Here is an 11,756-nt window from a genome sequence, read left to right on the forward strand (position 1 = left end):
ATTCCATAGCATTGAGCCACGGCAGTTAAACTGGTGTCAAGCCGGACTATTTCTGCAGTGCGGATGCAGCCTGTGGTAACACTGCAGAATTAATGCAGTTTGACACCACTTTAACTGCTGCAGCTCAGTGCTATGAAATTCTGGGTTTTGTAGTTTGTAAGCTTTTTAGCCTTCTCTGGCTGCATCTGCACTGCAGAAATAATCCACTTTGAGACCACTTTAACTGCCATGGCTCTTTGCTATGGAGTCCTGGGATTTGTAGTTGGTTGTGGCACCAGTGCCATCTGACAGAGGCGGTTAAATAACTCACAAAACTACAAATCCCAGAATACCTACAGCATGAGCCATGGCAGTTAAAGTGGTGTCAAACTGGATTATTTCTGCAGTGTGCGGATCCACTGCATCAGACATCAAGCAAAATGGAGACTATAGTTAAGGAACCAGAACAGTAAGGTTTGGAAAGGCAGCTATGAAGGAACTAGACAAGATCCTGAAGTGTAAAGGCATATGCTTAAATACCAACATCAGGATCATCCATACTATAGTACTTCTGATATCTCTGTGTATTTGCAAAATCTGGGCAGTGAAAAAAAACGACAGGAAGAGAGTTTATTTGAAATGCAGTCCTGAAGGAGAATTGTATCATGCCATAGACTGCCAAAAATAAAAATAAAATGAACAGATGTGATTTCATTGGTGGTTTTATGGCTTCTTGCACCACTTGTATCACATTGTGTCTGAATTTGGTTGGTGCTGGGAAGCTGGCATTCCAGGATGCTTTATGGAATATTTTGCCAAGCCAGACACTTCAGATCTTAGGCGAGGTTTTTGTCTATTTGTTTTTTCTGGCTTGTTGCATTAGTTCATCTACACATAGATAGGTGGGCAACCAAGTTGGTGTCCTTACTGGGAAAGCTGGCTTTCTGGGCTGCTTTGAAACATGGACTTTTATACTGTACCCGGAACAGGTACCAAAATGAATTTTTTATGTCTTATTGCACCATTCCCATCAAGGTATCCAAGACTGGTGACCATGGTTGATTTGGTCTATACAGACATTGGTGCTCCAGGTTGTTTTCCAAAATATGGATCTTATGGAATGGGTATGTCAATGTGGTTTCTGTGCAGGTTTTTAAAAAACATATTGCATTGTTGTTCTTGTTGTTAGCTGCCCTCGAGTCGGTTCCAACTCATAGCGACCTCGTGGGTGAGACATCTCCAAGAATCCCTATCCTCCACTGCCCTGCCCAGACCCTGCAAGCCCCTGCCGACAACCCTCCTGATCGAGTCTATCCATCTGGCTTGTGGTCTTCCTCTCTTTCTTCTACCTTCGACCTTTCCTAACATTATTGTTTTTTCTCGTGATCCGTGCCTTCTCATGATGTGCCCAAAGTACGATGGTCTCAACTTGATCATCTTTGCTTCCCAGGAGAGCCCTGATCTGATGTGTTCAAGAACCCATTTGTTTGTCTTCTTGGCTGTCCATGGTCTCCTAAGTACTCTTCTCCAGCACCACATTTCAAATGAGTTGATTTTCTTTCTGTCTGCTTCTTTCACTATCCAGCTCTCACATCTCTACATGGTAATTGGGAATACAGTGGCCTGAATGTTTCTGACATTAGAGCTCAATCATCTAAATCACAAATTGGCTTCATGTGGCTCGGTGGAAAGTTGATGTTCCAGGCCATTTACACACACACACACACACACACACACACACACACAGAATAGGCATTGGAATGTGGACTTTTGTTTATTTGTTGCATTACGCTCATCCATTCATGTGTGACTGGTGAACTGGTTTGACCTATTTGGAAGTTGCCATTCCAGGACATTGTGTTTTGTTCTGAATGGGGTTTTTTTTTTTGCTTTAATAGATCAATAAAGGAACGACATTTCATGTGATTGAGTTCTAAAATATGTTTTTCAAGGATTTCTTTTTTCTTTTCTTTTCTGGTATTTGTGTTTTTGTAAGCCTTCCTTGGTAGAGGTTTTTGTCTTCATCAACAGAGGGTGGCATAAAAATGGCATTTTTAAAAATTTAAATACATTTATTGTTTGCAAAAGGTAAAACACAATTAACTCACCATTCTGCTTTAAAAACACAAGCTAAAATACAAATTTACAAAACTGAGATCTCATTCAGCACTCCAGACCAAAATCTCCTGGGATGCTGTGGTGGGACATGAACATCAGAGTTGGAGTTTATATATTCTATAAGAGGCAGCTTTTCCTTGAACTGGGTTCAGTTTCTTGCCTCAAAGGTTCCCCTGACATCATCTGTAAGCTTCTCCATTAACCATCCTTCCCAGAACTTCATCCACCATTGATCCATGGACAGATGACCTAGCTTCCAGTTTCTGGCAATACTTAATCAAGCTCTAGCAGCTAAAAAAGCTATGCTTTCTTTGTGACAGAGACATTTATTATTACCATATATACTTGTGTATAAGTTGACCTCATGTATAAGCCGAGGGCAGTTTTGGGGGCCAAAATCATGGATTTTGATATGACCCATGGATAAGTCAAGGGTCAAACACTGGGGCATGTTACAAAAGATCTAAAGGGGGAAACAAAGCACCAGTTCCCTCCGTACTTCTCCCACTCTGGACCTCTCCCAAAGGTCACAGTCTCGGCATGGAAAATAAGGAAACAAACCTCAACGTGCGTACACACACACCTCCCCTCCCTTCACCCCTAGGATTTCCTAGGCTCATGACTTGCAAAATGGGGTACAAACCTCTCTGTCTCTCTCTTCCCTTCACCTCCAGGATTTCCAAGACTAATGGCTTACAAAAGAGGGTACAAGCCTTGGTATAATCTCTCTTTCCCTTGCCTCACCAGCTGTTTGTTAGCTCTGGCTACGAACATGAAGGAAGGCTGAGGGATAAGACACACACAGAGAGAGGAGAGCATGCGGGGACTCAAATGGGGAGCTGTTTAAAAATGGGGATGCGGTGGCTTAGTGGTTAAGACACCAGATCGGAGGATCGGAAAGTTGGCAATTCAAGGCCCAAGTGCCACATGATGGGGTGAGCTCCCATCACTAGTCCCAGATAATAATAATAATAATAATAATAATAATAATAATAATAATAATAATAAAAATACATACAGAATGCAATAAAAAATTCAAAACTAGCCCCTTCCTGCCCCCTCACTCTGCCAAACTACCAGTTCAAAACCATGCAGATGCAAATAGGTAACACTCTAGTGGGAAGGTAACTGCATTTGGTGCTGTCATGCTGGCCACATGACCACCAGAATAGTCCTCAAACAATGCTGGCTCTTCGGCTTAGAAATGGAGATGTGCACCTCCCCCTACAATCGGTTACGACTAGACATTCATAGAATCATAGACTTGGAAGAGACCACAAGGGCCATCCAGTCCAACCCCCTGCCATGCAGGAACTCTCAATCAAAGCATCCCTGACAGATGGCCATCAAGCCTCTGTTTAAAGACCTCCAAAGAAGGAGACTCCACTACACTCTGAGGGAGTGTGTTCCACTGTCAAACAGCCTGAACAGGTAAAGATAAGGGACTACCTTTACCTTAAAGATCCCTGGCTACGAAGGAAGGGTGGGCACTTCTTTTAGGAACTTTATAAGCAGTATTATTGTCCCAAACTTCCGCCATGCGACGTCCAGACGCTATGCGTCTGCGACGTCAAGTTGGTGGCTCCCATGTGAACGGGCGCTGCCATTTTGTATGGACCCAGTCCGTACTAGAGTTGAGGGGTGTCTAGAATAGATGCCCCTTTCTAACCCTAATACGCCCCTTCCTAAACCTAACACGTACTTTCGGCGCGTGTGTAACGCGCCATAGTTTCTGTAAGCAAAAGGAAATGGTAACAGGTCATTTGGGGTGACTGGGACATTGGCATGATATTACCTAGCAATTTCACTACTCTGCCAGGGATGTACTTTGGAAAAGCACTATTCCTAAAGTTGGAGCGAATTAGGAAAGCAACTGCATCACTTGAAGGTCTACAACAGTTTATATTCTATGTGTTTGGCAGGTTTTGACAGAAATGCTCAGGATAATATTGGATTTTTCTTATCTGTAAACATGTTCTCTCACCCACTATTATACCTGCTTAATCTGTATATTTGCTATTAAAAATACACCCAAACTCTCAATTTCCTCTTTTTCTTCAGTGGAAATTGAAGACTGTTTTTACTGTTCAGAAGTGGGCTGAGTAGAAAATAGTATCAATAAGTGAGTTATGGCCCAAGAAGTCGTAAACTGTTAATCATAAATATTTTTGTTTTGTTCTATTATTTTAAAAGCAACATTGCTTTCCAGGGCTAAATGTAATTTCCAGCTGAAGAAATTGCTAGACAGTTTACCATAAACTAAATATTACTCGTTCTCAGTTGTAGTCCCTGCTGCCAATACAAACAACCTGATCTAAATAATACAAGAAATTGGACAGGCATGCACTGCAAGAAATGAAATACAGCAATGAGGTTTTTCTCATCAGCATAGGACAGCGAAAAGATAATCAGGAATTCCCTCACTTGGATAAATTGATGTATTTTACTCCTGCATAGTAACCTTTATGATAAAGGGTTGTATAGTTATATCAAGTTTGGACAAATATAGCTTTTTCTATCCCCAAAGCCAAACCGACTTGGATATAACCTTGAAAATGAGCTTCACGGTACAGGAGCCTTTTTAAAATTTTATGAAGGCTGAATCTGCATCTGCAAATATAAAAACTAAATTGAACATTGGGACTAGTGTGAAATGAGAATAAAATGTAAGTAGGCGTTGTGGCTTGGTTACAGGAAGGAACCAACCTTCGCTTTTTGCCAAATGTCTCAACTTTTCACTAGAGCAGAATTTGGAAAAGCTACTTTTTGGAATACATTTCCCAATACATTGGAGGGGATTTGGAGTTGTTGTTCAAAATACGTTGTTCTGCTGCAAAGCAAATATATTGAGCAGTTTGACATATGTAGGCTTCTCAAGTTGGCATATCTTCCAACTGTCCTGATCAAGGAGGGGGACTTCTGGTTAATCCTCTGTTGGCTTACCTTTTCACTTGTAGAGGCCGTGGGAACAAGGTTTTGCCCTTCCCAGTAGGCTCATTTGGGTTTTTCCCCTGGTTTTTTTCTAAACTCATTACCTAAATTCCAAGGTTTCTCTGCTCAAAATAGTAGTTTTTATGTGTTCTTCCTCATTAATAACTTTTGGTCTCTTTTGGCCTGGTCACACCTTTTTGACACCACACTAGTGTTGCTCACCCTCATGTGTCCTGGTTTTCATCTATGAAACTGTAGAAGGTGTGAGACGCTATAAACACTCCAAATTGTTTGAAAATACTAAACACGAACATAGCATAAACAGTTTGGGGCTAGAATCAAGAGCCAACAGTGTGATGCAGCACCTAAAAAAGCCAATGCAGTTCTAGGCTGCTTCAATAGAAGTATAGTGTCTAGATCGAGGGAAATAACAGTGCCACTCTATTCTACTTTGGTCAGGCCTCATTTAGAATACTGTGTCCATTTCTGGGGATCACAATTCAAAAAGGATATTGAGAAGTTGGAGTGTATCCAGAGGAGGGCAACCAAAATGGGGAAGGGTCTGGAAATCATATCTTATGAGGAGAGACTTATGGAGCTGGGTATGTTTAGTCTAGGGAAGAGAAGGTTAAGGGGTGATATGATATCCCTGTTTAAATATCTGAAGAGATGCCATATTGTCATTGAGGATGGAACAAGCTTGTTTTTAACTGCTTCAAAGAATAGGACACCATGGATTCAAACTACAGGAAAAGAGATTCCACCTCAACATTAGCACAAATGTCCTGACCGTCAGAATTGTTTTACAATGGACTACTGTATGCTGCCTTGAAGTGTGGTGGAGCCTCCTTCTTTTGAAGTTTTTAAACAGAGGCTGGATGGCCATCTGTCGAGGGTACTTTGTGTATTCCTGCATGGAATGGGGTTGGACTGAATGGCCCTTGGGATCTCTTCCAACTCTATGGGTCTATGGGTTTATGATTCTATGGTGGGTTACAGACCACCGAAAAGCGGCGGCCTGCACCCTCCCCTTTCCCCGCCGGATCGGGGCCTCAGCAGTCAGAGCAGCAGCCGCTGAGGCCCCGATCTGCTGCTTTCCAGGCTGCAGGGAAGCGGCAAAAGGCCCCTTCCCCGCAGCCTGGAAAGGGGTGTCCTTGGGGCTTCAAGCCCCAAGGACACCCTGCGGCGGCGGGGAGGAGGAGAAAGGGGCCGCTTGGCCCCTTTCTCCTCTGCGTCGCTGGGCGCAGCCATCTGAAGACTGCGCTTAGCAATGCAAACGGCAAAAGGAGCTCCGTTTGGAGATACTTTTGCGGCCGGGGAAGGGGCGTACTATGCGCCCTGGCACGGCGTGACAATATCATGTCCACGCCGCACCGTATAGAGGCAGCGCGGTCGTGATGTCATAATGGCAGCGGCCGTGTGGAACGGCTGCCGCCATTTTGTGCGTGCTCCACGCGTGCTAGGGTTGGGGGCGTCTGGAAAGGACGCCCCTTTCTAATTCTAGCATGCGCGGAGCGCTCACTTTTAGGCCTGTTTGTAACAGGCCTATATTTTTGTGCAAGCATGCACAAAATGGCCCAGCAATTCCAACTCTAGATATACAGAAGATTTGGTGAAAGAGGTGTGTTGGGGGCTTAACTGCTACTGTTGTTCCTGCACAGTAGCCTTTGTTGCAAATGACATTACTTTCAGTGTAACAAAAGCAGGAAGAACTGGAAATATTAAATGAAACAGATGTAAAAGACAAACTGAGTCTCAGAACGTCATACCTTCCAGCATTTCGCAGATGAAAACTGGGACGTATGTGGCCAAGCAACATCAGAGTGTGGTTAAGAAAACCTGCATTCACTGAGTTCCCCTAATAATACAAACACTGATGCAGTCACAAACACCTCAGTCCTTTTTGCTTTCAGTATTTTCAGCATATTTCAATAAAGCCCTTAATAAGGAAAGTCAGAACTCTTTTCTCCTGGGATTTTTTCTTCATTTTCTTTCCTTGTCTTCAGGGGGTAATGGAAATTGTTTCAGACAGTACTTGCAATGATTTAAAAAAAGACAAGAACAAATTACTGTTGAAGAGAGGCGTGCAAATTACTTGGGCCAGAGAGAATTAAGTTTGAGACCCAGCCTGTTAAAATCTATAGCCCTAAGCATATTTATGTCAGCCAGACTATATGGGAGGTTTCTGTGGAAATAGTTTATAATACAGAAAAAGAATATAGATTAGAATATATAAAAGAATATAAACAATGGTACTGACTGTATTAAGATGACAGTCTCCATCGGATCAGACTGATGTATTGCATTCAGGGCTGGGAGCCTCATTTGAAGAAGGATGTGCAGCAGGTACAGAGAAGGGCAACAAGGATGATAAAAGAGGTATGGAGAACGAAACATGAAAAAAGGTTGAAGGAATTGAGTTTATTCAGTCTGTTGAAGAGAAAATGGAGGGGTGATGTAACTGCACTGTTTAAATCCCTAAAGGGCTGTCACAGAGAGGAGGGTACAGGCTTATTCTCTGCTGCCCCAGTGGGTGGGACCAGGTCACATTGGCCCCTTCTCAATAGGAAAAGAGAGTCCACCTCAACATTAAGAAGAAAGTCCTGACAGTAAAAGCTATTCGGATCGCACTCCTTTGGAGTGTGCTGGAGTCTTCTTCTTTGGAAGTTTTTAAACAGAGATTGGATGGTCATCTGTTGGGGGTGCTTTGATTGTGAGTTCCTGCATAGCAGGGGGTTGGACTGGTTGGCCCTTGTGGTATCTTCCAACTTTATCATTCTATGATTCTATGAGTCTAATGGTTTTAAGTTACAGGAGAGTAGATTTCAATTTAACCTTAGAAGGAACTATGTGATTATTAACTTTATTTATTATTAACTTTTATTTATAAAGCGCTGTAAATTTACGTGATGGTAAGAACAGTTCGGAACCAATTATCTAGAGAAATGGTGGGGTCTCCTTCTCTGTTGTTATGTGCCTTGAAGTCATTTCCAACTGATGGTGACCTTAAGGTGAATATATCATGAGATTTCCTTGGCAGGTTATTTAAGAGGAGGTTGATTTGCCTCATTAATTTGCCTGATTGTGGCAAGAATGGGGCTCATGTGATGAAGTAGTAAGTGAAGGCAGCTCTTTAGCTTGAGGTTATCAGGATGGCTGCTCAACTTGAGTGGTGGCTTTCTTGATAAAAGAGGGCTCCTCATGAGTATGAGGTCTTCTCAAGTGAAGGGTCTGCTTGTAGGAAGCCTTAATGCTTGAGCACCTGCACCTGAGCTCTGAGTGTGATTTGGGCAACTCAGACAAAAAAATTATGTTCTCAAATTTCTGGAACCAATGTTTCTAGCTGAGTTTTGGTTCTTGTAAGTTGTGCTTCTTGTTGGGATGGTTTATAAATTATCTGGCCTAGGACTGAGTTTTGGGTTTTTTGTTTTTGTTTTTGTTAAATTTTATCCTGGGCACTTTCCAGAGCACCCCAAAAAGGCACTCTGCCGGCGCCCGTGATTGCTGCGTGAAGGAGCCGCAGCAAACAAACTGTGCGACTCCTTTGCTCAGCAAAAAGAAGCCTCAAAAAGTGGCTTCTTTCTGCAGCAAGGAAATGGCGCTGCAAAGTGCCAGTGGTGCACTCACGGCGTCATTTCTGCTGCGCGATGTGCGGACACTAGGCATCTGTGACGTCAAAATGGCAGCGCCCATGTAAAATAGGCACTGCCATTTTGTATGCGTTCGGCACATACTAGGGTTAGGGGTGTCCAGAAAGGATGCCCCTTTCTAACCCTAGTACCTGCCGTGCACGTACTTTGCGCCCATGCGGAACGGGCCCTAGTTTTTGCTTTGACTTTGGACTGCCAGACTTTTCCTCTGTTGATGTATTGCTCCATAAGGTTGGAGCAATAGGCTTTCAAATTCTTTCTGATTCATGATGAACTTATGTCAGGGTTTTCTTGGTAAGGTTTTCTTGAATTTGTTCAGAGGGGTGTGCCATTATCTTCTGGGCCTGAAAGAGTGTGACTTTCCCAAGGTTACTCAATAGTTTTCCACTGGTGAATGGAGGTTCAAATTATGAGAGTTTATCGCACCGCTTAAAAAACCTGGCATACCTCTCCTGAGCTGAATTCTAATTCAGGAGGCAGCCAGGTTGTATTACATGTAATTTGCTGCAGAATCTGCTGGACAAACACAGTTCTGCAGGCCGAATCCCAGGAGCACTCAATAAGCTGCTTTTCAAAGTCGGGAGTTTTCAACAAACTACAAAAGCAAGGATTACATGTGAATTATGTGCGATAGAACCCAAATGCCTCCTGAATTAGAATTCAACTTGGGAGAGGTAAACCAGGTTTTTTTTTAGTGGTGCTAAAGCTCCCTGGTCTTTTGTGGTCCTGCTCAGGGACGTAGCCAAGGGGGGGGGGTTCTTGGGGTCTGGACCCCCCCATTAGAAAAATGAATGGTGCGTGCTGCTGTGCCACCGCACCCAAGCCCCATTATAATGGTGGCACTTAGTCTGAACCCCCCCCCCTTCCTAAAATCCTGGCTACGTCCCTGTCCTGCTCCAATACTCAAACGACTGCAGCGTGTTGGCTGAGATCAATTCGATTCAGCTGCATTTGGCTTCTCCTCTCCCTGAACTGTCTTACACAATGGCCATTCTGGTTTGAAAATGAGGCTGTCTTCATTAGCTGGGCAAAGTATACCACTTGGTGCTTCCTTTCCCCAAATTATCTTCTGCAGTGACCATTTCATCTGGTTATTATAAATAATACTTTAGTTACATTTCAGAAACAAAAGACTTCAGAAACTAAAATCTCTCATCTCATATGTCTTCGTGTGTGTGTGTGTTTGTGGGGTGTTATGTCTCAGATGGTGAGCCATAAACTATCCTGAGTGCTTGATCAGAAAGACAGTATGGCCTGTTACAGACTGCCAAAATAAAGCTGCTTTGGGTCTCTTTGGAGGTATGCTGTTTAATTGATGCATGGGTCCTAAGAGTCCGGAGGTCACGCCAAAGCCACACTCCATTCCTAAGCACTGGAGTGCAGCTTTGGTGCAGCTTCCGGATTCTTCGGATGCATGCATCATTTAAACAGCATACCTTCAAAGAGACCCGATGCAGCTTTATTTTGGCAGTCTGTAACAGGCCTATGTCTTTTACCATGTGAGCATTATAAAAATATGAAATTAAATTCAGACAAGAGAATAGAAGCAGAACCAATGGGCCAAATGAGCTGTTATCCATCTCAGATTGATCTGTATTTATAAATAGTCTGGTTCAAAGCTTGGATATTTGATCCCTTCTTGACAAATACTAAATTCAGATATTTTTATTTGCCATTCATTTGTGTTGATGATTCATTCTTGTCTACCTCCCTTGCTCCTGATCATCAAGAGCCATACAGTTGTGACTTAGTCCAAAGCTCTGGAGGCATTTGTGGGGGTCTGTTTGGCTCTATCATAAGTGGTTTCCTGCAACTTTACAAGATTTATGTGAAAAGGTCAATCTGTTGTTAACCTTGTAGAAAACGTTCTAAAAATCAAACCAATATGGGACCTCGGTGTTTCAAATTAAAAATTCTTTTGGCAGGATGACAGCAACCTTAGCAATTCTGTATTTTTTATTTTGATCTGGAAATATGACCTTATGGAAATTTCAGCTTTTAGCTCTAGGATTTATTGTGATCCTTCAAACATTTTTTTTAAAAAGAAAGAAAAAAGTCTGATTTCATTATATTGATTTAGACCTGATTTACCTCACCATAATGCCCTACAATTGCTAGATGCAAAATGTTTCCTGTTCTTGAGAGAGGGGTTGAATGCGTAGCATGTTGTGCTGAACTAGGACTACAGTCATCCCTCCACATTCACTGGGGTTTGGGACACAAGACCCCTGAAAAAGTGGAAAACCACAAATAACTGTAGGCCATCCCAGATCATATTTAACATACACAAAAAATATGACCCATAGATTCAACCCTCCATGGATGCCTTCTAGGTGACAGGGTTCCTTCAAACCTCCACTGCTGCCCTACACCATTTTTAATAGGGACTTACAAATGTTGTTCAGTCTCTCTGTCTTGCAAGGCTTCCAGTCCCTATTAAAAATGGCAAAGAGCAGAAGCAGAGGTGGCAGCAAATAATCCATGAATAATCAAATTCACAAAAGTCAAACTTGCAAATATGGAGGGCCAACTGTACTGAGATTAGGGTAGTGAAATCTCTACTCCATAAGGCAAGATAGCAGAGTCTGGGTAGCTGAATGTTCAAAGGGTACAGCTTTCTCAGACAAAACCTGGAAGTTGACATAAGCCTGGATTCAAAAAGACAGGAGGAGCGGCTCTGCAAGTGAGGATGGCCCTGGGATGCAGTAAAAAGTGTGTGATAAAATCAGGGTGCTGCCTGAATTAACCCTTAAGCCAGATAGAGGTAAGCTGGTTTAATAATACATGTGATAAGCCTCATATAGGCTTAGGCTGGTTCCGCACATTGTAGCACCTCAGTTTCAGACAAAGTAATATTTCTCCCTGAACTGTTTCCACATTTCTCAGATCCCATGAAAACTCTATTCAGGTTTCTTCCACTCTCCTCTTCCTAACTGGCACTATCTCTATTTTTAAATGGTCCTATATCTGTCCCCATTGTTACCCTAAATGTATGGGGCTTGTAGTCTCTTCAGTTAGTTTAGGGTATATTCAGCTTGGCTTTGCAAGAGGGGGTAACGTGTGCAGAATCCCAGCACT

The sequence above is a fragment of the Sceloporus undulatus genome, chromosome 5 (genome assembly GCF_019175285.1).
Source record: "Sceloporus undulatus isolate JIND9_A2432 ecotype Alabama chromosome 5, SceUnd_v1.1, whole genome shotgun sequence".
Lineage (NCBI taxonomy): Eukaryota > Metazoa > Chordata > Lepidosauria > Squamata > Phrynosomatidae > Sceloporus > Sceloporus undulatus.